The sequence below is a fragment of the Oryzias latipes genome, chromosome 1, assembly GCF_002234675.1.
Source record: "Oryzias latipes chromosome 1, ASM223467v1".
NCBI classification, from domain to species: domain Eukaryota; kingdom Metazoa; phylum Chordata; class Actinopteri; order Beloniformes; family Adrianichthyidae; genus Oryzias; species Oryzias latipes.
Window position 1 is genome coordinate 17,443,405 of NC_019859.2, and position 25,252 is coordinate 17,468,656.

At 41.3% G+C, this 25,252-nt stretch overlaps 13 long non-coding RNA genes across 13 annotated transcripts; all 13 read left to right on the forward strand.

Annotated features, from left to right (window-relative positions):
• The first annotated feature begins 1,679 nt into the window (after nt 1-1,679).
• LOC111948823 lies at nt 1,680-3,465 on the forward strand. The gene is made up of 5 exons (XR_002874814.1): nt 1,680-1,815; nt 1,921-2,096; nt 2,425-2,509; nt 3,218-3,234; nt 3,416-3,465. It is a non-coding gene; the product is annotated as an uncharacterized LOC111948823 (long non-coding RNA).
• A 25-nt stretch (nt 3,466-3,490) lies between these two features.
• On the forward strand, nt 3,491-4,961 carry LOC105358634. The gene is made up of 4 exons (XR_002874826.1): nt 3,491-3,595; nt 3,924-4,008; nt 4,717-4,733; nt 4,915-4,961. It is a non-coding gene; the product is annotated as an uncharacterized LOC105358634 (long non-coding RNA).
• A 338-nt stretch (nt 4,962-5,299) lies between these two features.
• On the forward strand, nt 5,300-6,741 carry LOC111948920. Its single transcript, XR_002874894.1, has 4 exons — nt 5,300-5,375; nt 5,704-5,788; nt 6,497-6,513; nt 6,695-6,741. It is a non-coding gene; the product is annotated as an uncharacterized LOC111948920 (long non-coding RNA).
• LOC111948924 lies at nt 6,738-8,505 on the forward strand. The gene is made up of 5 exons (XR_002874903.1): nt 6,738-6,875; nt 6,981-7,156; nt 7,485-7,569; nt 8,273-8,289; nt 8,472-8,505. It is a non-coding gene; the product is annotated as an uncharacterized LOC111948924 (long non-coding RNA).
• Nucleotides 8,506-8,575: 70 nt separating this feature from the next.
• On the forward strand, nt 8,576-10,333 carry LOC111948916. Its single transcript, XR_002874889.1, has 5 exons — nt 8,576-8,611; nt 8,902-8,968; nt 9,297-9,381; nt 10,089-10,105; nt 10,287-10,333. It is a non-coding gene; the product is annotated as an uncharacterized LOC111948916 (long non-coding RNA).
• Nucleotides 10,332-12,113, forward strand: LOC111948873. Its single transcript, XR_002874862.1, has 5 exons — nt 10,332-10,467; nt 10,573-10,748; nt 11,077-11,161; nt 11,869-11,885; nt 12,067-12,113. It is a non-coding gene; the product is annotated as an uncharacterized LOC111948873 (long non-coding RNA).
• A 288-nt stretch (nt 12,114-12,401) lies between these two features.
• LOC111948929 lies at nt 12,402-13,879 on the forward strand. The gene is made up of 4 exons (XR_002874919.1): nt 12,402-12,530; nt 12,859-12,943; nt 13,647-13,663; nt 13,846-13,879. It is a non-coding gene; the product is annotated as an uncharacterized LOC111948929 (long non-coding RNA).
• Nucleotides 13,880-14,216: 337 nt separating this feature from the next.
• Nucleotides 14,217-15,713, forward strand: LOC111948848. The gene is made up of 4 exons (XR_002874846.1): nt 14,217-14,347; nt 14,676-14,760; nt 15,469-15,485; nt 15,667-15,713. It is a non-coding gene; the product is annotated as an uncharacterized LOC111948848 (long non-coding RNA).
• Nucleotides 15,714-15,986: 273 nt separating this feature from the next.
• On the forward strand, nt 15,987-17,493 carry LOC111948900. Its single transcript, XR_002874865.1, has 4 exons — nt 15,987-16,126; nt 16,456-16,540; nt 17,249-17,265; nt 17,447-17,493. It is a non-coding gene; the product is annotated as an uncharacterized LOC111948900 (long non-coding RNA).
• A 287-nt stretch (nt 17,494-17,780) lies between these two features.
• On the forward strand, nt 17,781-19,273 carry LOC111948925. The gene is made up of 4 exons (XR_002874906.1): nt 17,781-17,909; nt 18,238-18,322; nt 19,027-19,043; nt 19,226-19,273. It is a non-coding gene; the product is annotated as an uncharacterized LOC111948925 (long non-coding RNA).
• A 327-nt stretch (nt 19,274-19,600) lies between these two features.
• LOC111948852 lies at nt 19,601-21,097 on the forward strand. The gene is made up of 4 exons (XR_002874853.1): nt 19,601-19,731; nt 20,060-20,144; nt 20,853-20,869; nt 21,051-21,097. It is a non-coding gene; the product is annotated as an uncharacterized LOC111948852 (long non-coding RNA).
• A 287-nt stretch (nt 21,098-21,384) lies between these two features.
• LOC111948903 lies at nt 21,385-22,874 on the forward strand. Its single transcript, XR_002874867.1, has 4 exons — nt 21,385-21,513; nt 21,842-21,926; nt 22,630-22,646; nt 22,828-22,874. It is a non-coding gene; the product is annotated as an uncharacterized LOC111948903 (long non-coding RNA).
• Nucleotides 22,875-23,504: 630 nt separating this feature from the next.
• LOC111948914 lies at nt 23,505-24,971 on the forward strand. The gene is made up of 4 exons (XR_002874885.1): nt 23,505-23,618; nt 23,947-24,031; nt 24,740-24,756; nt 24,938-24,971. It is a non-coding gene; the product is annotated as an uncharacterized LOC111948914 (long non-coding RNA).
• The last annotated feature ends 281 nt before the right edge of the window (nt 24,972-25,252 follow it).

Here is a 25,252-nt window from a genome sequence, read left to right on the forward strand (position 1 = left end):
AGGATGCAGCAGTGCCATTGGGTCATTAGACTCTAACCAGTCTTTTATTAGAAATCTTGGTGTTAGGTTTGGAGTTGCTGGACCCAAAAAGGCAGACGAGGACTTGGTTTGATTTAGTGAGTTTTATTGTAGGATGAAACAGATGATGTTGGGTATTGGATTTTTGGTGTTGGTCTTGGTTCTTTTGGGCTTTTGTTCTTTGGAGGAGGTTTCAGAGTTTCTTGCGAAATTTTGATCTGGAGGCTTGGGTTCTTGTGGCTTCGGTTCTGGTGGCTTTGGAGTGGACGTTGGCTTTGGCGTTGGCTTGGGCGTCGGCTTGGCTTGGTGTGGACTGTGGGCGTTAGCTTTGGCTTGACTTGGCTTGGCTTTGGATTTGGTTTGGGTTTCGGCGTAGGTTTTAGCGTAGACTTCGGCTTTGGCCTTGGCGAGGGCTTTGGCGTAGGCTTTAGTTTGGCTTTGGCTTGGATCGGCGAGTCCTTCATTAGGGCAGACGAACCGACAATGGCTGGAGGGCCAGATGGACTAAATAGGGTCCCTGATTGGATGTTGAACAGGTGTGTGAGACCGGATCATCACGCAGGTGTGCGGGGACGACCCCGACGCCTGACACTTGGGGTCATTTTAGATTGTCATTTTAAATTTGACAAACAAGTTAGTGCAGTGGTCCAGTCCAGCTTTTATCATCTGAGATTAATAAGTAAAGTGAAGCCATATCTCCCCCATGACACCCTGGAAAGGGTTGTTCATGCATTCATCTTTTCCAGACTGGACTATTGTAACTCCCTTTATTCCGGGATCGACCAGTCTCTCCTCCACCGTCTTCAGCTGGTCCAGAACTCCGCTGCCCGACTTCTAACGGGGACCAGACGGCGTGATCATATCACACCAATACTGCGCTCTCTGCACTGGCTGCCTGTTTCTTTTAGAATTGATTTTAAAATCTTACTCTTGGTTTTTAAATGTTTAAATGGTCTGGCACCTCCTTATCTCTCTGAGCTCCTGCAGAGCCATTGTCCTCGTAGAGCTCTGCGATCTGTAGACCAGATGCTCTTAGAGGTTCCAAGGACTCGACTGGTGACCAAGGGGGACAGAGCGTTTTCAGTGGTTGCTCCCAAACTCTGGAATCGTCTCCCCCTGTCTATGAGATCTGCCAGATCCTTAAACGATTTTAAATCTCTGCTAAAAACTCATCTTTTTACATTGGCTTTTAACACCAGAGAGAATGATAATTAGACAGTTTTTTTTTTTTTTTTTTTTTTTTTTTTTTTTTTTGTGTGTTTTCTTTTATTGATGATTTTATTATCATTTTACTGTGTTTCTTTGAATTTTACCTATGGTTTTAGTGTAGTTATACGTGTGCAGCACTTTGGATGTCTGGAAGATGTGAAAGTGCTATACAAATAAAGATTTGATTGATTGATTGATTGAAATCACAGAAGAGAACCCCGTCAAGGTGAGACATTTGTCTTGATATTACAATTTGTTGTGTGTGGAAACAAACTATAGTTAGATACATTGTTTGTTAGATAAATATGCTTTCAGTGTTTTTTTCTTTGCCCATTGTACAATAAAATGTAAGCTAACCACTCAGCTTGTAGGTACTTCAACGTTAACCGTTTAATGTATTTTTGCAGAATAACAGAAAGAAATGGAAAATCAAAATCCCCCACCACCTCCCCCACCCCCCCAGGAAGATAACCCCCACCCCCTCCAAGGAACCCCCAACCTGCCCCCAGCCGTGGGCCCAGGCCCCTGGTCTGGCATACAGTGAATGCCAGAGCGAAGGAAGCCCGCAGAGTCGCTTGGGAAAATCAGGTGAGTTTTCAGTGTTTTTTTTCTTTGCCCATTGTACAATAAAATGTAAGCTAACCACTCAGCTTGTAGGTACTTCAACGTTAACCGTTTAATGTATTTTTGCAGAATAACAGAAAGAAATGGAAAATCAAAATCCCCCACCCCCCCAGGAAGATAACCCCCCACCCCCACCCCACCCAAGGAACCCCCAACCTGCCCACAGCCGTGGGCCAAGGCCCCTGGTCTGGCACGCCGATGTGAATCGCGCGAGGCGGGACCGCAGAATCGCCAGCGACAATCAGGTGAGTTGAAAGTGTTTGCTCTAAAACACATCTTTCTCACATACGACACACCTCATTTCTCCACGATTTGTTTTCAAAGAAGCACAATTTATAGTTACAAATACTCTTTTAAAATTGATTTCACATGAAAAAAAGACACATTTTAGCCTTTTTAGAGTTTTCCTCATTAAACTTTTCCCGTCTATTACACTGACCTATGTAGAAATGCTTTGTGTAGGCCCAACGTTTAAAATTTCACGTCATTTTCTTATTTAAACAATTTTATACACGCAGATTGTCTGAAGTTTTTCCTTGTGAAGTCAAATATTGTTTTTTATTCTGTCGTCAGTTTATTCTGGGGAGGCTGCTACCATTGGCGCGGAACGAGGAGGAGAGGCGCCGCCTCCGCCAAGTTTACGGTCCTAACTAAAATGGTAAGTTTGACTACTCCTGCTTGTTGCGTGTGAACAGATGAGTCGGTGATGTTATTTTTCAATCAAATGTGCATTAAAAAAGAGGAAATCTAAAAACAAAACAAAAACAAAATAGAAAATAATGAAATAATAATTCAAAGAAAAGATTGACCTACAATTTTTGTTCTCTTTTATGATATTATTAGCTCATTTAAAGAAATCCACATTTTATTTAAGTCAAAAAATGATAGATTTTCTTGTTCAGCCTGATCCAGTAGTCCATCACACTTTCGGTGGGGAGTGGCTTGGTGTCATAAAAGTCAGCCATGGGCATAGCAGAGTAGGCTAGCTCACCAAAGTGCTGCTTTAATAAGTCGAATATAACAGCAGGTGTTTGAGAGTCGTCAGTCAATGGAAGATTACGTTAAGTCACTGTCACTACATCTCTAGCTTTTCCCAACAACTTAGTTAAAACTTCAGTTTTCTGTTGTTGAACTGGAAATTCTTTCTTAGACAGAAAAAGCTCTACCATCTGAACCCACTCATAAACTGAGCATTTGTCACTCCCATCACCTCTGTATATTGGTGGTTCCTTGACGTCAGACTGCATTACAAGTTTGACACCAGACAGGTTCAGCTCAGGATGACTTGGAGCTGTTTGAAAACTGCTGTACGACAATGCTAACAATATATTTGTTTTCTTTTCAAACTAACGGACGCAAATCACAGAAGAGAACCCCGTCAAGGTGAGACATTTGTCTTGATATTACAATTTGTTGTGTGTGGAAACAAACTATAGTTAGATACATTGTTTGTTAGATAAATATGCTTTCAGTGTTTTTTTCTTTGCCCATTGTACAATAAAATGTAAGCTAACCACTCAGCTTGTAGGTACTTCAACGTTAACCGTTTAATGTATTTTTGCAGAATAACAGAAAGAAATGGAAAATCAAAATCCCCCACCACCTCCCCACCCCCCCAGGAAGATAACCCCCACCCCCTCCAAGGAACCCCCAACCTGCCCCCAGCCGTGGGCCCAGGCCCCTGGTCTGGCACGCCGATGTGAATCGCGCGAGGCGGGACCGCAGAATCGCCAGCGACAATCAGGTGAGTTGAAAGTGTTTGCTCTAAAACACATCTTTCTCACATACGACACACCTCATTTCTCCACGATTTTTTTTCAAAACAGCACAATTTATATTTACAAATACTCTTTTAAAATTGATTTCACATGAAAAAAAGACACATTTTAGCCTTTTTAGAGTTTTCCTCATTAAACTTTTCCCGTCTATTACACTGACCTATGTAGAAATGCTTTGTGTAGGCCCAACGTTTAAAATTTCACGTCATTTTCTTATTTAAACAATTTTATACACGCAGATTGTCTGAAGTTTTTCCTTGTGAAGTCAAATATTGTTTTTTATTCTGTCGTCAGTTTATTCTGGGGAGGCTGCTACCATTGGCGCGGAACGAGGAGGAGAGGCGCCGCCTCCGCCAAGTTTACGGTCCTAACTAAAATGGTAAGTTTGACTACTCCTGCTTGTTGCGTGTGAACAGATGAGTCGGTGATGTTATTTTTCAATCAAATGTGCATTAAAAAAGAGGAAATCTAAAAACAAAACAAAAACAAAATAGAAAATAATGAAATAATAATTCAAAGAAAAGATTGCCCTACAATTTTTGTTCTCTTTTATGATATTATTAGCTCATTTAAAGAAATCCACATTTTATTTAAGTCAAAAAATGATAGATTTTCTTGTTCAGCCTGATCCAGTAGTCCATCACACTTTCGGTGGGGAGTGGCTTGGTGTCATAAAAGTCAGCCATGGGCATAGCAGAGTAGGCTAGCTCACCAAAGTGCTGCTTTAATAAGTCGAATATAACAGCAGGTGTTTGAGAGTCGTCAGTCAATGGAAGATTACGTTAAGTCACTGTCACTACATCTCTAGCTTTTCCCAACAACTTAGTTAAAACTTCAGTTTTCTGTTGTTGAACTGGAAATTCTTTCTTAGACAGAAAAAGCTCTACCATCTGAACCCACTCATAAACTGAGCATTTGTCACTCCCATCACCTCTGTATATTGGTGGTTCCTTGACGTCAGACTGCATTACAAGTTTGACACCAGACAGGTTCAGCTCAGGATGACTTGGAGCTGTTTGAAAACTGCTGTACGACAATGCTAACAATATATTTGTTTTCTTTTCAAACTAACGGACGCAAATCACAGAAGAGAACCCCGTCAAGGTGAGACATTTGTCTTGATATTACAATTTGTTGTGTGTGGAAACAAACTATAGTTAGATACATTGTTTGTTAGATAAATATGCTTTCAGTGTTTTTTTCTTTGCCCATTGTACAATAAAATGTAAGCTAACCACTCAGCTTGTAGGTACTTCAACGTTAACCGTTTAATGTATTTTTGCAGAATAACAGAAAGAAATGGAAAATCAAAATCCCCCACCACCTCCCCCACCCCCCCAGGAAGATAACCCCCACCCCCTCCAAGGAACCCCCAACCTGCCCCCAGCCGTGGGCCCAGGCCCCTGGTCTGGCATACAGTGAATGCCAGAGCGAAGGAAGCCCGCAGAGTCGCTTGGGAAAATCAGGTGAGTTTTCAGTGTTTTTTTTCTTTGCCCATTGTACAATAAAATGTAAGCTAACCACTCAGCTTGTAGGTACTTCAACGTTAACCGTTTAATGTATTTTTGCAGAATAACAGAAAGAAATGGAAAATCAAAATCCCCCACCCCCCCAGGAAGATAACCCCCCACCCCCACCCCACCCAAGGAACCCCCAACCTGCCCACAGCCGTGGGCCAGGCCCCTGGTCTGGCACGCCGATGTGAATCGCGCGAGGCGGGACCGCAGAATCGCCAGCGACAATCAGGTGAGTTGAAAGTGTTTGCTCTAAAACACATCTTTCTCACATACGACACACCTCATTTCTCCACGATTTGTTTTCAAAGAAGCACAATTTATAGTTACAAATACTCTTTTAAAATTGATTTCACATGAAAAAAAGACACATTTTAGCCTTTTTAGAGTTTTCCTCATTAAACTTTTCCCGTCTATTACACTGACCTATGTAGAAATGCTTTGTGTAGGCCCAACGTTTAAAATTTCACGTCATTTTCTTATTTAAACAATTTTATACACGCAGATTGTCTGAAGTTTTTCCTTGTGAAGTCAAATATTGTTTTTTATTCTGTCGTCAGTTTATTCTGGGGAGGCTGCTACCATTGGCGCGGAACGAGGAGGAGAGGCGCCGCCTCCGCCAAGTTTACGGTCCTAACTAAAATGGTAAGTTTGACTACTCCTGCTTGTTGCGTGTGAACAGATGAGTCGGTGATGTTATTTTTCAATCAAATGTGCATTAAAAAAGAGGAAATCTAAAAACAAAACAAAAACAAAATAGAAAATAATGAAATAATAATTCAAAGAAAAGATTGACCTACAATTTTTGTTCTCTTTTATGATATTATTAGCTCATTTAAAGAAATCCACATTTTATTTAAGTCAAAAAATGATAGATTTTCTTGTTCAGCCTGATCCAGTAGTCCATCACACTTTCGGTGGGGAGTGGCTTGGTGTCATAAAAGTCAGCCATGGGCATAGCAGAGTAGGCTAGCTCACCAAAGTGCTGCTTTAATAAGTCGAATATAACAGCAGGTGTTTGAGAGTCGTCAGTCAATGGAAGATTACGTTAAGTCACTGTCACTACATCTCTAGCTTTTCCCAACAACTTAGTTAAAACTTCAGTTTTCTGTTGTTGAACTGGAAATTCTTTCTTAGACAGAAAAAGCTCTACCATCTGAACCCACTCATAAACTGAGCATTTGTCACTCCCATCACCTCTGTATATTGGTGGTTCCTTGACGTCAGACTGCATTACAAGTTTGACACCAGACAGGTTCAGCTCAGGATGACTTGGAGCTGTTTGAAAACTGCTGTACGACAATGCTAACAATATATTTGTTTTCTTTTCAAACTAACGGACGCAAATCACAGAAGAGAACCCCGTCAAGGTGAGACATTTGTCTTGATATTACAATTTGTTGTGTGTGGAAACAAACTATAGTTAGATACATTGTTTGTTAGATAAATATGCTTTCAGTGTTTTTTTCTTTGCCCATTGTACAATAAAATGTAAGCTAACCACTCAGCTTGTAGGTACTTCAACGTTAACCGTTTAATGTATTTTTGCAGAATAACAGAAAGAAATGGAAAATCAAAATCCCCCACCACCTCCCCCACCCCCCCAGGAAGATAACCCCCACCCCCTCCAAGGAACCCCCAACCTGCCCCCAGCCGTGGGCCCAGGCCCCTGGTCTGGCATACAGTGAATGCCAGAGCGAAGGAAGCCCGCAGAGTCGCTTGGGAAAATCAGGTGAGTTTTCAGTGTTTTTTTTCTTTGCCCATTGTACAATAAAATGTAAGCTAACCACTCAGCTTGTAGGTACTTCAACGTTAACCGTTTAATGTATTTTTGCAGAATAACAGAAAGAAATGGAAAATCAAAATCCCCCACCCCCCCAGGAAGATAACCCCCCACCCCCACCCCACCCAAGGAACCCCCAACCTGCCCACAGCCGTGGGCCAAGGCCCCTGGTCTGGCACGCCGATGTGAATCGCGCGAGGCGGGACCGCAGAATCGCCAGCGACAATCAGGTGAGTTGAAAGTGTTTGCTCTAAAACACATCTTTCTCACATACGACACACCTCATTTCTCCACGATTTTTTTTCAAAACAGCACAATTTATAGTTACAAATACTCTTTTAAAATTGATTTCACATGAGAAAAAGACACATTTTAGCCTTTTTAGAGTTTTCCTCATTAAACTTTTCCCGTCTATTACACTGACCTATGTAGAAATGCTTTGTGTAGGCCCAACGTTTAAAATTTCACGTCATTTTCTTATTTAAACAATTTTATACACGCAGATTGTCTGAAGTTTTTCCTTGTGAAGTCAAATATTGTTTTTTATTCTGTCGTCAGTTTATTCTGGGGAGGCTGCTACCATTGGCGCGGAACGAGGAGGAGAGGCGCCGCCTCCGCCAAGTTTACGGTCCTAACTAAAATGGTAAGTTTGACTACTCCTGCTTGTTGTGTGTGAACAGATGAGTCGGTGATGTTATTTTTCAATCAAATGTGCATTAAAAAAGAGGAAATCTAAAAACAAAACAAAATAGAAAAAAAATGAAATAATAATTCAAAGAAAAGATTGACCTACAATTTTTGTTCTCTTTTATGATATTATTAGCTCATTTAAAGAAATCCACATTTTATTTAAGTCAAAAAATGATAGATTTTCTTGTTCAGCCTGATCCAGTAGTCCATCACACTTTCGGTGGGGAGTGGCTTGGTGTCATAAAAGTCAGCCATGGGCATAGCAGAGTAGGCTAGCTCACCAAAGTGCTGCTTTAATAAGTCGAATATAACAGCAGGTGTTTGAGAGTCGTCAGTCAATGGAAGATTACGTAAAGTCACTGTCACTACATCTCTAGCTTTTCCCAACAACTTAGTTAAAACTTCAGTTTTCTGTTGTTGAACTGGAAATTCTTTCTTAGACAGAAAAAGCTCTACCATCTGAACCCACTCATAAACTGAGCATTTGTCACTCCCATCACCTCTGTATATTGGTGGTTCCTTGACGTCAGACTGCATTACAAGTTTGACACCAGACAGGTTCAGCTCAGGATGACTTGGAGCTGTTTGAAAACTGCTGTACGACAATGCTAACAATATATTTGTTTTCTTTTCAAACTAACGGACGCAAATCACAGAAGAGAACCCCGTCAAGGTGAGACATTTGTCTTGATATTACAATTTGTTGTGTGTGGAAACAAACTATAGTTAGATACATTGTTTGTTAGATAAATATGCTTTCAGTGTTTTTTTTCTTTGCCCATTGTACAATAAAATGTAAGCTAACCACTCAGCTTGTAGGTACTTCAACGTTAACCGTTTAATGTATTTTTGCAGAATAACAGAAAGAAATGGAAAATCAATATCCCCCACCACCACCCCCACCCCCCCAGGAAGATAACTCCCCACCCCAACCCACACCCAGGAAGATAACCCCCACCCCACCCCACCCAAGGAACCCCCAGCCGTGGGCCCAGGTCCCTGGTCTGGTATACAGCAAATGCCAGAGCGAAGGAAGCCCGCACAGTCGCTTGGGGAAAATCAGGTGAGTTTTCAGTGTTTTTTTTCTTTGCCCATTGTACAATAAAATGTAAGCTAACCACTCAGCTTGTAGGTACTTCAACGTTAACCGTTAAATGTATTTTTGCAGGATAACAGAAAGAAATGGAAAATCAAAATCCCCACCACCCCCCCACCCCCCAGGAAGATAACCCCCCACCCCCACCCCACCCAAGGAACCCCCAACCTGCCCACAGCCGTGGGCCAGGCCCCTGGTCTGGCACGCCGATGTGAATCGCGCGAGGCGGGACCGCAGAATCGCCAGCGACAATCAGGTGAGTTGAAAGTGTTTGCTCTAAAACACATCTTTCTCACATACGACACACCTCATTTCTCCACGATTTGTTTTCAAAGAAGCACAATTTATAGTTACAAATACTCTTTTAAAATTGATTTCACATGAAAAAAAGACACATTTTAGCCTTTTTAGAGTTTTCCTCATTAAACTTTTCCCGTCTATTACACTGACCTATGTAGAAATGCTTTGTGTAGGCCCAACGTTTAAAATTTCACGTCATTTTCTTATTTAAACAATTTTATACACGCAGATTGTCTGAAGTTTTTCCTTGTGAAGTCAAATATTGTTTTTTATTCTGTCGTCAGTTTATTCTGGGGAGGCTGCTACCATTGGCGCGGAACGAGGAGGAGAGGCGCCGCCTCCGCCAAGTTTACGGTCCTAACTAAAATGGTAAGTTTGACTACTCCTGCTTGTTGCGTGTGAACAGATGAGTCGGTGATGTTATTTTTCAATCAAATGTGCATTAAAAAAGAGGAAATCTAAAAACAAAACAAAAACAAAATAGAAAATAATGAAATAATAATTCAAAGAAAAGATTGACCTACAATTTTGTTCTCTTTTATGATATTATTAGCTCATTTAAAGAAATCCACATTTTATTTAAGTCAAAAAATGATAGATTTTCTTGTTCAGCCTGATCCAGTAGTCCATCACACTTTCGGTGGGGAGTGGCTTGGTGTCATAAAAGTCAGCCATGGGCATAGCAGAGTAGGCTAGCTCACCAAAGTGCTGCTTTAATAAGTCGAATATAACAGCAGGTGTTTGAGAGTCGTCAGTCAATGGAAGATTACGTTAAGTCACTGTCACTACATCTCTAGCTTTTCCCAACAACTTAGTTAAAACTTCAGTTTTCTGTTGTTGAACTGGAAATTCTTTCTTAGACAGAAAAAGCTCTACCATCTGAACCCACTCATAAACTGAGCATTTGTCACTCCCATCACCTCTGTATATTGGTGGTTCCTTGACGTCAGACTGCATTACAAGTTTGACACCAGACAGGTTCAGCTCAGGATGACTTGGAGCTGTTTGAAAACTGCTGTACGACAATGCTAACAATATATTTGTTTTCTTTTCAAACTAACGGACGCAAATCACAGAAGAGAACCCCGTCAAGGTGAGACATTTGTCTTGATATTACAATTTGTTGTGTGTGGAAACAAACTATAGTTAGATACATTGTTTGTTAGATAAATATGCTTTCAGTGTTTTTTTCTTTGCCCATTGTACAATAAAATGTAAGCTAACCACTCAGCTTGTAGGTACTTCAACGTTAACCGTTTAATGTATTTTTGCAGAATAACAGAAAGAAATGGAAAATCAAAATCCCCCACCACCTCCCCCACCCCCCCAGGAAGATAACCCCCACCCCCTCCAAGGAACCCCCAACCTGCCCCCAGCCGTGGGCCCAGGCCCCTGGTCTGGCATACAGTGAATGCCAGAGCGAAGGAAGCCCGCAGAGTCGCTTGGGAAAATCAGGTGAGTTTTCAGTGTTTTTTTTCTTTGCCCATTGTACAATAAAATGTAAGCTAACCACTCAGCTTGTAGGTACTTCAACGTTAACCGTTTAATGTATTTTTGCAGAATAACAGAAAGAAATGGAAAATCAAAATCCCCCACCCCCCCAGGAAGATAACCCCCCACCCCCACCCCACCCAAGGAACCCCCAACCTGCCCACAGCCGTGGGCCAAGGCCCCTGGTCTGGCACGCCGATGTGAATCGCGCGAGGCGGGACCGCAGAATCGCCAGCGACAATCAGGTGAGTTGAAAGTGTTTGCTCTAAAACACATCTTTCTCACATACGACACACCTCATTTCTCCACGATTTGTTTTCAAAGAAGCACAATTTATAGTTACAAATACTCTTTTAAAATTGATTTCACATGAAAAAAAGACACATTTTAGCCTTTTTAGAGTTTTCCTCATTAAACTTTTCCCGTCTATTACACTGACCTATGTAGAAATGCTTTGTGTAGGCCCAACGTTTAAAATTTCACGTCATTTTCTTATTTAAACAATTTTATACACGCAGATTGTCTGAAGTTTTTCCTTGTGAAGTCAAATATTGTTTTTTATTCTGTCGTCAGTTTATTCTGGGGAGGCTGCTACCATTGGCGCGGAACGAGGAGGAGAGGCGCCGCCTCCGCCAAGTTTACGGTCCTAACTAAAATGGTAAGTTTGACTACTCCTGCTTGTTGCGTGTGAACAGATGAGTCGGTGATGTTATTTTTCAATCAAATGTGCATTAAAAAAGAGGAAATCTAAAAACAAAACAAAACAAAATAGAAAATAATGAAATAATAATTCAAAGAAAAGATTGACCTACAATTTTTGTTCTCTTTTATGATATTATTAGCTCATTTAAAGAAATCCACATTTTATTTAAGTCAAAAAATGATAGATTTTCTTGTTCAGCCTGATCCAGTAGTCCATCACACTTTCGGTGGGGAGTGGCTTGGTGTCATAAAAGTCAGCCATGGGCATAGCAGAGTAGGCTAGCTCACCAAAGTGCTGCTTTAATAAGTCGAATATAACAGCAGGTGTTTGAGAGTCGTCAGTCAATGGAAGATTACGTTAAGTCACTGTCACTACATCTCTAGCTTTTCCCAACAACTTAGTTAAAACTTCAGTTTTCTGTTGTTGAACTGGAAATTCTTTCTTAGACAGAAAAAGCTCTACCATCTGAACCCACTCATAAACTGAGCATTTGTCACTCCCATCACCTCTGTATATTGGTGGTTCCTTGACGTCAGACTGCATTACAAGTTTGACACCAGACAGGTTCAGCTCAGGATGACTTGGAGCTGTTTGAAAACTGCTGTACGACAATGCTAACAATATATTTGTTTTCTTTTCAAACTAACGGACGCAAATCACAGAAGAGAACCCCGTCAAGGTGAGACATTTGTCTTGATATTACAATTTGTTGTGTGTGGAAACAAACTATAGTTAGATACATTGTTTGTTAGATAAATATGCTTTCAGTGTTTTTTTCTTTGCCCATTGTACAATAAAATGTAAGCTAACCACTCAGCTTGTAGGTACTTCAACGTTAACCGTTTAATGTATTTTTGCAGAATAACAGAAAGAAATGGAAAATCAAAATCCCCCACCACCTCCCCCACCCCCCCCAGGAAGATAACCCCCACCCCCTCCAAGGAACCCCCAACCTGCCCCCAGCCGTGGGCCCAGGCCCCTGGTCTGGCATACAGTGAATGCCAGAGCGAAGGAAGCCCGCAGAGTCGCTTGGGAAAATCAGGTGAGTTTTCAGTGTTTTTTTTCTTTGCCCATTGTACAATAAAATGTAAGCTAACCACTCAGCTTGTAGGTACTTCAACGTTAACCGTTTAATGTATTTTTGCAGAATAACAGAAAGAAATGGAAAATCAAAATCCCCCACCCCCCCCAGGAAGATAACCCCCCACCCCCACCCCACCCAAGGAACCCCCAACCTGCCCACAGCCGTGGGCCAAGGCCCCTGGTCTGGCACGCCGATGTGAATCGCGCGAGGCGGGACCGCAGAATCGCCAGCGACAATCAGGTGAGTTGAAAGTGTTTGCTCTAAAACACATCTTTCTCACATACGACACACCTCATTTCTCCACGATTTTTTTTCAAAACAGCACAATTTATAGTTACAAATACTCTTTTAAAATTGATTTCACATGAGAAAAAGACACATTTTAGCCTTTTTAGAGTTTTCCTCATTAAACTTTTCCCGTCTATTACACTGACCTATGTAGAAATGCTTTGTGTAGGCCCAACGTTTAAAATTTCACGTCATTTTCTTATTTAAACAATTTTATACACGCAGATTGTCTGAAGTTTTTCCTTGTGAAGTCAAATATTGTTTTTTATTCTGTCGTCAGTTTATTCTGGGGAGGCTGCTACCATTGGCGCGGAACGAGGAGGAGAGGCGCCGCCTCCGCCAAGTTTACGGTCCTAACTAAAATGGTAAGTTTGACTACTCCTGCTTGTTGTGTGTGAACAGATGAGTCGGTGATGTTATTTTTCAATCAAATGTGCATTAAAAAAGAGGAAATCTAAAAACAAAACAAAATAGAAAAAAAATGAAATAATAATTCAAAGAAAAGATTGACCTACAATTTTTGTTCTCTTTTATGATATTATTAGCTCATTTAAAGAAATCCACATTTTATTTAAGTCAAAAAATGATAGATTTTCTTGTTCAGCCTGATCCAGTAGTCCATCACACTTTCGGTGGGGAGTGGCTTGGTGTCATAAAAGTCAGCCATGGGCATAGCAGAGTAGGCTAGCTCACCAAAGTGCTGCTTTAATAAGTCGAATATAACAGCAGGTGTTTGAGAGTCGTCAGTCAATGGAAGATTACGTAAAGTCACTGTCACTACATCTCTAGCTTTTCCCAACAACTTAGTTAAAACTTCAGTTTTCTGTTGTTGAACTGGAAATTCTTTCTTAGACAGAAAAAGCTCTACCATCTGAACCCACTCATAAACTGAGCATTTGTCACTCCCATCACCTCTGTATATTGGTGGTTCCTTGACGTCAGACTGCATTACAAGTTTGACACCAGACAGGTTCAGCTCAGGATGACTTGGAGCTGTTTGAAAACTGCTGTACGACAATGCTAACAATATATTTGTTTTCTTTTCAAACTAACGGACGCAAATCACAGAAGAGAACCCCGTCAAGGTGAGACATTTGTCTTGATATTACAATTTGTTGTGTGTGGAAACAAACTATAGTTAGATACATTGTTTGTTAGATAAATATGCTTTCAGTGTTTTTTTTCTTTGCCCATTGTACAATAAAATGTAAGCTAACCACTCAGCTTGTAGGTACTTCAACGTTAACCGTTTAATGTATTTTTGCAGAATAACAGAAAGAAATGGAAAATCAATATCCCCCACCACCACCCCCACCCCCCCAGGAAGATAACTCCCCACCCCAACCCCACACCCAGGAAGATAACCCCCCACCCCCACCCCACCCAAGGAACCCCCAGCCGTGGGCCCAGGTCCCTGGTCTGGTATACAGCAAATGCCAGAGCGAAGGAAGCCCGCACAGTCGCTTGGGGAAAATCAGGTGAGTTTTCAGTGTTTTTTTCTTTGCCCATTGTACAATAAAATGTAAGCTAACCACTCAGCTTGTAGGTACTTCAACGTTAACCGTTAAATGTATTTTTGCAGGATAACAGAAAGAAATGGAAAATCAAAATCCCCCACCACCCCCCCACCCCCCCAGGAAGATAACCCCCCACCCCCACCCCACCCAAGGAACCCCCAACCTGCCCACAGCCGTGGGCCCAGGCCCCTGGTCTGGCACGCCGATGTGAATCGCGCGAGGCGGGACCGCAGAATCGCCAGCGACAATCAGGTGAGTTGAAAGTGTTTGCTCTAAAACACATCTTTCTCACATACGACACACCTCATTTCTCCACGATTTGTTTTCAAAGAAGCACAATTTATAGTTACAAATACTCTTTTAAAATTGATTTCACATGAAAAAAAGACACATTTTAGCCTTTTTAGAGTTTTCCTCATTAAACTTTTCCCGTCTATTACACTGACCTATGTAGAAATGCTTTGTGTAGGCCCAACGTTTAAAATTTCACGTCATTTTCTTATTTAAACAATTTTATACACGCAGATTGTCTGAAGTTTTTCCTTGTGAAGTCAAATATTGTTTTTTATTCTGTCGTCAGTTTATTCTGGGGAGGCTGCTACCATTGGCGCGGAACGAGGAGGAGAGGCGCCGCCTCCGCCAAGTTTACGGTCCTAACTAAAATGGTAAGTTTGACTACTCCTGCTTGTTGCGTGTGAACAGATGAGTCGGTGATGTTATTTTTCAATCAAATGTGCATTAAAAAAGAGGAAATCTAAAAACAAAACAAAAACAAAATAGAAAATAATGAAATAATAATTCAAAGAAAAGATTGACCTACAATTTTTGTTCTCTTTTATGATATTATTAGCTCATTTAAAGAAATCCACATTTTATTTAAGTCAAAAAATGATAGATTTTCTTGTTCAGCCTGATCCAGTAGTCCATCACACTTTCGGTGGGGAGTGGCTTGGTGTCATAAAAGTCAGCCATGGGCATAGCAGAGTAGGCTAGCTCACCAAAGTGCTGCTTTAATAAGTCGAATATAACAGCAGGTGTTTGAGAGTCGTCAGTCAATGGAAGATTACGTTAAGTCACTGTCACTACATCTCTAGCTTTTCCCAACAACTTAGTTAAAACTTCAGTTTTCTGTTGTTGAACTGGAAATTCTTTCTTAGACAGAAAAAGCTCTACCATCTGAACCCACTCATAAACTGAGCATTTGTCACTCCCATCACCTCTGTATATTGGTGGTTCCTTGACGTCAGACTGCATTACAAGTTTGACACCAGACAGGTTCAGCTCAGGATGACTTGGAGCTGTTTGAAAACTGCTGTACGACAATGCTAACAATATATTTGTTTTCTTTTCAAACTAACGGACGCAAATCACAGAAGAGAACCCCGTCAAGGTGAGACATTTGTCTTGATATTACAATTTGTTGTGTGTGGAAACAAACTATAGTTAGATACATTGTTTGTTAGATAAATATGCTTTCAGTGTTTTTTTCTTTGCCCATTGTACAATAAAATGTAAGCTAACCACTCAGCTTGTAGGTACTTCAACGTTAACCGTTTAATGTATTTTTGCAGAATAACAGAAAGAAATGGAAAATCAAAATCCCCCACCACCTCCCCCACCCCCCCAGGAAGATAACCCCCACCCCCTCCAAGGAACCCCCAACCTGCCCCAGCCGTGGCCCAGGCCCCTGGTCTGGCATACAGTGAATGCCAGAGCGAAGGAAGCCCGCAGAGTCGCTTGGGAAAATCAGGTGAGTTTTCAGTGTTTTTTTTCTTTGCCCATTGTACAATAAAATGTAAGCTAACCACTCAGCTTGTAGGTACTTCAACGTTAACCGTTTAATGTATTTTTGCAGAATAACAGAAAGAAATGGAAAATCAAAATCCCCCACCCCCCCAGGAAGATAACCCCCCACCCCCACCCCACCCAAGGAACCCCCAACCTGCCCACAGCCGTGGGCCAAGGCCCCTGGTCTGGCACGCCGATGTGAATCGCGCGAGGCGGGACCGCAGAATCGCCAGCGACAATCAGGTGAGTTGAAAGTGTTTGCTCTAAAACACATCTTTCTCACATACGACACACCTCATTTCTCCACGATTTGTTTTCAAAGACAGCACAATTTATAGTTACAAATACTCTTTTAAAATTGATTTCACATGAAAAAAAGACACATTTTAGCCTTTTTAGAGTTTTCCTCATTAAACTTTTCCCGTCTATTACACTGACCTATGTAGAAATGCTTTGTGTAGGCCCAACGTTTAAAATTTCACGTCATTTTCTTATTTAAACAATTTTATACACGCAGATTGTCTGAAGTTTTTCCTTGTGAAGTCAAATATTGTTTTTTATTCTGTCGTCAGTTTATTCTGGGGAGGCTGCTACCATTGGCGCGGAACGAGGAGGAGAGGCGCCGCCTCCGCCAAGTTTACGGTCCTAACTAAAATGGTAAGTTTGACTACTCCTGCTTGTTGCGTGTGAACAGATGAGTCGGTGATGTTATTTTTCAATCAAATGTGCATTAAAAAAGAGGAAATCTAAAAACAAAACAAAAACAAAATAGAAAATAATGAAATAATAATTCAAAGAAAAGATTGACCTACAATTTTTGTTCTCTTTTATGATATTATTAGCTCATTTAAAGAAATCCACATTTTATTTAAGTCAAAAAATGATAGATTTTCTTGTTCAGCCTGATCCAGTAGTCCATCACACTTTCGGTGGGGAGTGGCTTGGTGTCATAAAAGTCAGCCATGGGCATAGCAGAGTAGGCTAGCTCACCAAAGTGCTGCTTTAATAAGTCGAATATAACAGCAGGTGTTTGAGAGTCGTCAGTCAATGGAAGATTACGTTAAGTCACTGTCACTACATCTCTAGCTTTTCCCAACAACTTAGTTAAAACTTCAGTTTTCTGTTGTTGAACTGGAAATTCTTTCTTAGACAGAAAAAGCTCTACCATCTGAACCCACTCATAAACTGAGCATTTGTCACTCCCATCACCTCTGTATATTGGTGGTTCCTTGACGTCAGACTGCATTACAAGTTTGACACCAGACAGGTTCAGCTCAGGATGACTTGGAGCTGTTTGAAAACTGCTGTACGACAATGCTAACAATATATTTGTTTTCTTTTCAAACTAACGGACGCAAATCACAGAAGAGAACCCCGTCAAGGTGAGACATTTGTCTTGATATTACAATTTGTTGTGTGTGGAAACAAACTATAGTTAGATACATTGTTTGTTAGATAAATATGCTTTCAGTGTTTTTTTCTTTGCCCATTGTACAATAAAATGTAAGCTAACCACTCAGCTTGTAGGTACTTCAACGTTAACCGTTTAATGTATTTTTGCAGAATAACAGAAAGAAATGGAAAATCAAAATCCCCCACCACCTCCCCCACCCCCCCAGGAAGATAACCCCCACCCCCTCCAAGGAACCCCCAACCTGCCCCCAGCCGTGGGCCCAGGCCCCTGGTCTGGCATACAGTGAATGCCAGAGCGAAGGAAGCCCGCAGAGTCGCTTGGGAAAATCAGGTGAGTTTTCAGTGTTTTTTTTCTTTGCCCATTGTACAATAAAATGTAAGCTAACCACTCAGCTTGTAGGTACTTCAACGTTAACCGTTTAATGTATTTTTGCAGAATAACAGAAAGAAATGGAAAATCAAAATCCCCCACCCCCCCCAGGAAGATAACCCCCCACCCCCACCCCACCCAAGGAACCCCCAACCTGCCCACAGCCGTGGGCCAAGGCCCCTGGTCTGGCACGCCGATGTGAATCGCGCGAGGCGGGACCGCAGAATCGCCAGCGACAATCAGGTGAGTTGAAAGTGTTTGCTCTAAAACACATCTTTCTCACATACGACACACCTCATTTCTCCACGATTTTTTTTCAAAACAGCACAATTTATAGTTACAAATACTCTTTTAAAATTGATTTCACATGAGAAAAAGACACATTTTAGCCTTTTTAGAGTTTTCCTCATTAAACTTTTCCCGTCTATTACACTGACCTATGTAGAAATGCTTTGTGTAGGCCCAACGTTTAAAATTTCACGTCATTTTCTTATTTAAACAATTTTATACACGCAGATTGTCTGAAGTTTTTCCTTGTGAAGTCAAATATTGTTTTTTATTCTGTCGTCAGTTTATTCTGGGGAGGCTGCTACCATTGGCGCGGAACGAGGAGGAGAGGCGCCGCCTCCGCCAAGTTTACGGTCCTAACTAAAATGGTAAGTTTGACTACTCCTGCTTGTTGTGTGTGAACAGATGAGTCGGTGATGTTATTTTTCAATCAAATGTGCATTAAAAAAGAGGAAATCTAAAAACAAAACAAAATAGAAAAAAAAATGAAATAATAATTCAAAGAAAAGATTGACCTACAATTTTTGTTCTCTTTTATGATATTATTAGCTCATTTAAAGAAATCCACATTTTATTTAAGTCAAAAAATGATAGATTTTCTTGTTCAGCCTGATCCAGTAGTCCATCACACTTTCGGTGGGGAGTGGCTTGGTGTCATAAAAGTCAGCCATGGGCATAGCAGAGTAGGCTAGCTCACCAAAGTGCTGCTTTAATAAGTCGAATATAACAGCAGGTGTTTGAGAGTCGTCAGTCAATGGAAGATTACGTAAAGTCACTGTCACTACATCTCTAGCTTTTCCCAACAACTTAGTTAAAACTTCAGTTTTCTGTTGTTGAACTGGAAATTCTTTCTTAGACAGAAAAAGCTCTACCATCTGAACCCACTCATAAACTGAGCATTTGTCACTCCCATCACCTCTGTATATTGGTGGTTCCTTGACGTCAGACTGCATTACAAGTTTGACACCAGACAGGTTCAGCTCAGGATGACTTGGAGCTGTTTGAAAACTGCTGTACGACAATGCTAACAATATATTTGTTTTCTTTTCAAACTAACGGACGCAAATCACAGAAGAGAACCCCGTCAAGGTGAGACATTTGTCTTGATATTACAATTTGTTGTGTGTGGAAACAAACTATAGTTAGATACATTGTTTGTTAGATAAATATGCTTTCAGTGTTTTTTTTCTTTGCCCATTGTACAATAAAATGTAAGCTAACCACTCAGCTTGTAGGTACTTCAACGTTAACCGTTTAATGTATTTTTGCAGAATAACAGAAAGAAATGGAAAATCAATATCCCCCACCACCACTCCCCCCACCCCCCCAGGAAGATAACTCCCCACCCCAACCCCACACCCAGGAAGATAACCCCCCACCCCCACCCCACCCAAGGAACCCCCAGCCGTGGGCCCAGGTCCCTGGTCTGGTATACAGCAAATGCCAGAGCGAAGGAAGCCCGCACAGTCGCTTGGGGAAAATCAGGTGAGTTTTCAGTGTTTTTTTTCTTTGCCCATTGTACAATAAAATGTAAGCTAACCACTCAGCTTGTAGGTACTTCAACGTTAACCGTTAAATGTATTTTTGCAGGATAACAGAAAGAAATGGAAAATCAAAATCCCCCACCACCCCCCCACCCCCCCAGGAAGATAACCCCCCACCCCCACCCCACCCAAGGAACCCCCAACCTGCCCACAGCCGTGGGCCCAGGCCCCTGGTCTGGCACGCCGATGTGAATCGCGCGAGGCGGGACCGCAGAATCGCCAGCGACAATCAGGTGAGTTGAAAGTGTTTGCTCTAAAACACATCTTTCTCACATACGACACACCTCATTTCTCCACGATTTGTTTTCAAAGAAGCACAATTTATAGTTACAAATACTCTTTTAAAATTGATTTCACATGAAAAAAAGACACATTTTAGCCTTTTTAGAGTTTTCCTCATTAAACTTTTCCCGTCTATTACACTGACCTATGTAGAAATGCTTTGTGTAGGCCCAACGTTTAAAATTTCACGTCATTTTCTTATTTAAACAATTTTATACACGCAGATTGTCTGAAGTTTTTCCTTGTGAAGTCAAATATTGTTTTTTATTCTGTCGTCAGTTTATTCTGGGGAGGCTGCTACCATTGGCGCGGAACGAGGAGGAGAGGCGCCGCCTCCGCCAAGTTTACGGTCCTAACTAAAATGGTAAGTTTGACTACTCCTGCTTGTTGCGTGTGAACAGATGAGTCGGTGATGTTATTTTTCAATCAAATGTGCATTAAAAAAGAGGAAATCTAAAAACAAAACAAAAACAAAATAGAAAATAATGAAATAATAATTCAAAGAAAAGATTGACCTACAATTTTTGTTCTCTTTTATGATATTATTAGCTCATTTAAAGAAATCCACATTTTATTTAAGTCAAAAAATGATAGATTTTCTTGTTCAGCCTGATCCAGTAGTCCATCACACTTTCGGTGGGGAGTGGCTTGGTGTCATAAAAGTCAGCCATGGGCATAGCAGAGTAGGCTAGCTCACCAAAGTGCTGCTTTAATAAGTCGAATATAACAGCAGGTGTTTGAGAGTCGTCAGTCAATGGAAGATTACGTTAAGTCACTGTCACTACATCTCTAGCTTTTCCCAACAACTTAGTTAAAACTTCAGTTTTCTGTTGTTGAACTGGAAATTCTTTCTTAGACAGAAAAAGCTCTACCATCTGAACCCACTCATAAACTGAGCATTTGTCACTCCCATCACCTCTGTATATTGGTGGTTCCTTGACGTCAGACTGCATTACAAGTTTGACACCAGACAGGTTCAGCTCAGGATGACTTGGAGCTGTTTGAAAACTGCTGTACGACAATGCTAACAATATATTTGTTTTCTTTTCAAACTAACGGACGCAAATCACAGAAGAGAACCCCGTCAAGGTGAGACATTTGTCTTGATATTACAATTTGTTGTGTGTGGAAACAAACTATAGTTAGATACATTGTTTGTTAGATAAATATGCTTTCAGTGTTTTTTTCTTTGCCCATTGTACAATAAAATGTAAGCTAACCACTCAGCTTGTAGGTACTTCAACGTTAACCGTTTAATGTATTTTTGCAGAATAACAGAAAGAAATGGAAAATCAAAATCCCCCACCACCTCCCCCACCCCCCCAGGAAGATAACCCCCACCCCCTCCAAGGAACCCCCAACCTGCCCCCAGCCGTGGGCCCAGGCCCCTGGTCTGGCATACAGTGAATGCCAGAGCGAAGGAAGCCCGCAGAGTCGCTTGGGAAAATCAGGTGAGTTTTCAGTGTTTTTTTTCTTTGCCCATTGTACAATAAAATGTAAGCTAACCACTCAGCTTGTAGGTACTTCAACGTTAACCGTTTAATGTATTTTTGCAGAATAACAGAAAGAAATGGAAAATCAAAATCCCCCACCCCCCCCAGGAAGATAACCCCCCACCCCCACCCCACCCAAGGAACCCCCAACCTGCCCACAGCCGTGGGCCAAGGCCCCTGGTCTGGCACGCCGATGTGAATCGCGCGAGGCGGGACCGCAGAATCGCCAGCGACAATCAGGTGAGTTGAAAGTGTTTGCTCTAAAACACATCTTTCTCACATACGACACACCTCATTTCTCCACGATTTTTTTTCAAAACAGCACAATTTATAGTTACAAATACTCTTTTAAAATTGATTTCACATGAGAAAAAGACACATTTTAGCCTTTTTAGAGTTTTCCTCATTAAACTTTTCCCGTCTATTACACTGACCTATGTAGAAATGCTTTGTGTAGGCCCAACGTTTAAAATTTCACGTCATTTTCTTATTTAAACAATTTTATACACGCAGATTGTCTGAAGTTTTTCCTTGTGAAGTCAAATATTGTTTTTTATTCTGTCGTCAGTTTATTCTGGGGAGGCTGCTACCATTGGCGCGGAACGAGGAGGAGAGGCGCCGCCTCCGCCAAGTTTACGGTCCTAACTAAAATGGTAAGTTTGACTACTCCTGCTTGTTGTGTGTGAACAGATGAGTCGGTGATGTTATTTTTCAATCAAATGTGCATTAAAAAAGAGGAAATCTAAAAACAAAACAAAATAGAAAAAAAATGAAATAATAATTCAAAGAAAAGATTGACCTACAATTTTTGTTCTCTTTTATGATATTATTAGCTCATTTAAAGAAATCCACATTTTATTTAAGTCAAAAAATGATAGATTTTCTTGTTCAGCCTGATCCAGTAGTCCATCACACTTTCGGTGGGGAGTGGCTTGGTGTCATAAAAGTCAGCCATGGGCATAGCAGAGTAGGCTAGCTCACCAAAGTGCTGCTTTAATAAGTCGAATATAACAGCAGGTGTTTGAGAGTCGTCAGTCAATGGAAGATTACGTAAAGTCACTGTCACTACATCTCTAGCTTTTCCCAACAACTTAGTTAAAACTTCAGTTTTCTGTTGTTGAACTGGAAATTCTTTCTTAGACAGAAAAAGCTCTACCATCTGAACCCACTCATAAACTGAGCATTTGTCACTCCCATCACCTCTGTATATTGGTGGTTCCTTGACGTCAGACTGCATTACAAGTTTGACACCAGACAGGTTCAGCTCAGGATGACTTGGAGCTGTTTGAAAACTGCTGTACGACAATGCTAACAATATATTTGTTTTCTTTTCAAACTAACGGACGCAAATCACAGAAGAGAACCCCGTCAAGGTGAGACATTTGTCTTGATATTACAATTTGTTGTGTGTGGAAACAAACTATAGTTAGATACATTGTTTGTTAGATAAATATGCTTTCAGTGTTTTTTTCTTTGCCCATTGTACAATAAAATGTAAGCTAACCACTCAGCTTGTAGGTACTTCAACGTTAACCGTTTAATGTATTTTTGCAGAATAACAGAAAGAAATGGAAAATCAAAATCCCCCACCACCTCCCCCCACCCCCCCAGGAAGATAACCCCCACCCCCTCCAAGGAACCCCCAACCTGCCCCCAGCCGTGGGCCCAGGCCCCTGGTCTGGCATACAGTGAATGCCAGAGCGAAGGAAGCCCGCAGAGTCGCTTGGGAAAATCAGGTGAGTTTTCAGTGTTTTTTTTCTTTGCCCATTGTACAATAAAATGTAAGCTAACCACTCAGCTTGTAGGTACTTCAACGTTAACCGTTTAATGTATTTTTGCAGAATAACAGAAAGAAATGGAAAATCAATATCCCCCACCACCACCCCCACCCCCCCAGGAAGATAACTCCCCACCCCGACCCCACACCCAGGAAGATAACCCCCCACCCCCACCCCACCCAAGGAACCCCCAGCCGTGGGCCCAGGCCCCTGGTCTGGCATACAGCGAATGCCAGAGCGAAGGAAGCCCGCAGAGTCGCTTGGGGAAAATCAGGTGAGTTTTCAGTGTTTTTTTTCTTTGCCCATTGTACAATAAAATGTAAGCTAACCACTCAGCTTGTAGGTACTTCAACGTTAACCGTTAAATGTATTTTTGCAGGATAACAGAAAGAAATGGAAAATCAAAATCCCCCACCACCACCCCCACCCCCCCAGGAAGATAACCCCCCACCCCCACCCCACCCAAGGAACCCCCAACCTACCCACAGCCGTGGGCCCAGGCCCCTGGTCTGGCACGCCGATGTGAATCGCGCGAGGCGGGACCGCAGAATCGCCAGCGACAATCAGGTGAGTTGAAAGTGTTTGCTCTAAAACACATCTTTCTCACATACGACACACCTCATTTCTCCACGATTTGTTTTCAAAGAAGCACAATTTATAGTTACAAATACTCTTTTAAAATTGATTTCACATGAAAAAAAGACACATTTTAGCCTTTTTAGAGTTTTCCTCATTAAACTTTTCCCGTCTATTACACTGACCTATGTAGAAATGCTTTGTGTAGGCCCAACGTTTAAAATTTCACGTCATTTTCTTATTTAAACAATTTTATACACGCAGATTGTCTGAAGTTTTTCCTTGTGAAGTCAAATATTGTTTTTTATTCTGTCGTCAGTTTATTCTGGGGAGGCTGCTACCATTGGCGCGGAACGAGGAGGAGAGGCGCCGCCTCCGCCAAGTTTACGGTCCTAACTAAAATGGTAAGTTTGACTACTCCTGCTTGTTGCGTGTGAACAGATGAGTCGGTGATGTTATTTTTCAATCAAATGTGCATTAAAAAAGAGGAAATCTAAAAACAAAACAAAAACAAAATAGAAAATAATGAAATAATAATTCAAAGAAAAGATTGACCTACAATTTTTGTTCTCTTTTATGATATTATTAGCTCATTTAAAGAAATCCACATTTTATTTAAGTCAAAAAATGATAGATTTTCTTGTTCAGCCTGATCCAGTAGTCCATCACACTTTCGGTGGGGAGTGGCTTGGTGTCATAAAAGTCAGCCATGGGCATAGCAGAGTAGGCTAGCTCACCAAAGTGCTGCTTTAATAAGTCGAATATAACAGCAGGTGTTTGAGAGTCGTCAGTCAATGGAAGATTACGTTAAGTCACTGTCACTACATCTCTAGCTTTTCCCAACAACTTAGTTAAAACTTCAGTTTTCTGTTGTTGAACTGGAAATTCTTTCTTAGACAGAAAAAGCTCTACCATCTGAACCCACTCATAAACTGAGCATTTGTCACTCCCATCACCTCTGTATATTGGTGGTTCCTTGACGTCAGACTGCATTACAAGTTTGACACCAGACAGGTTCAGCTCAGGATGACTTGGAGCTGTTTGAAAACTGCTGTACGACAATGCTAACAATATATTTGTTTTCTTTTCAATCTAACGGACGCAAATCACAGAAGAGAACCCCGTCAAGGTGAGACATTTGTCTTGATATTACAATTTGTTGTGTGTGGAAACAAACTATAGTTAGATACATTGTTTGTTAGATAAATATGCTTTCAGTGTTTTTTTCTTTGCCCATTGTACAATAAAATGTAAGCTAACCACTCAGCTTGTAGGTACTTCAACGTTAACCGTTTAATGTATTTTTGCAGAATAACAGAAAGAAATGGAAAATCAAAATCCCCCCACCACCTCCCCCACCCCCCCAGGAAGATAACCCCCACCCCCTCCAAGGAACCCCCAACCTGCCCCCAGCCGTGGGCCCAGGCCCCTGGTCTGGCATACAGTGAATGCCAGAGCGAAGGAAGCCCGCAGAGTCGCTTGGGAAAATCAGGTGAGTTTTCAGTGTTTTTTTTCTTTGCCCATTGTACAATAAAATGTAAGCTAACCACTCAGCTTGTAGGTACTTCAACGTTAACCGTTTAATGTATTTTTGCAGAATAACAGAAAGAAATGGAAAATCAAAA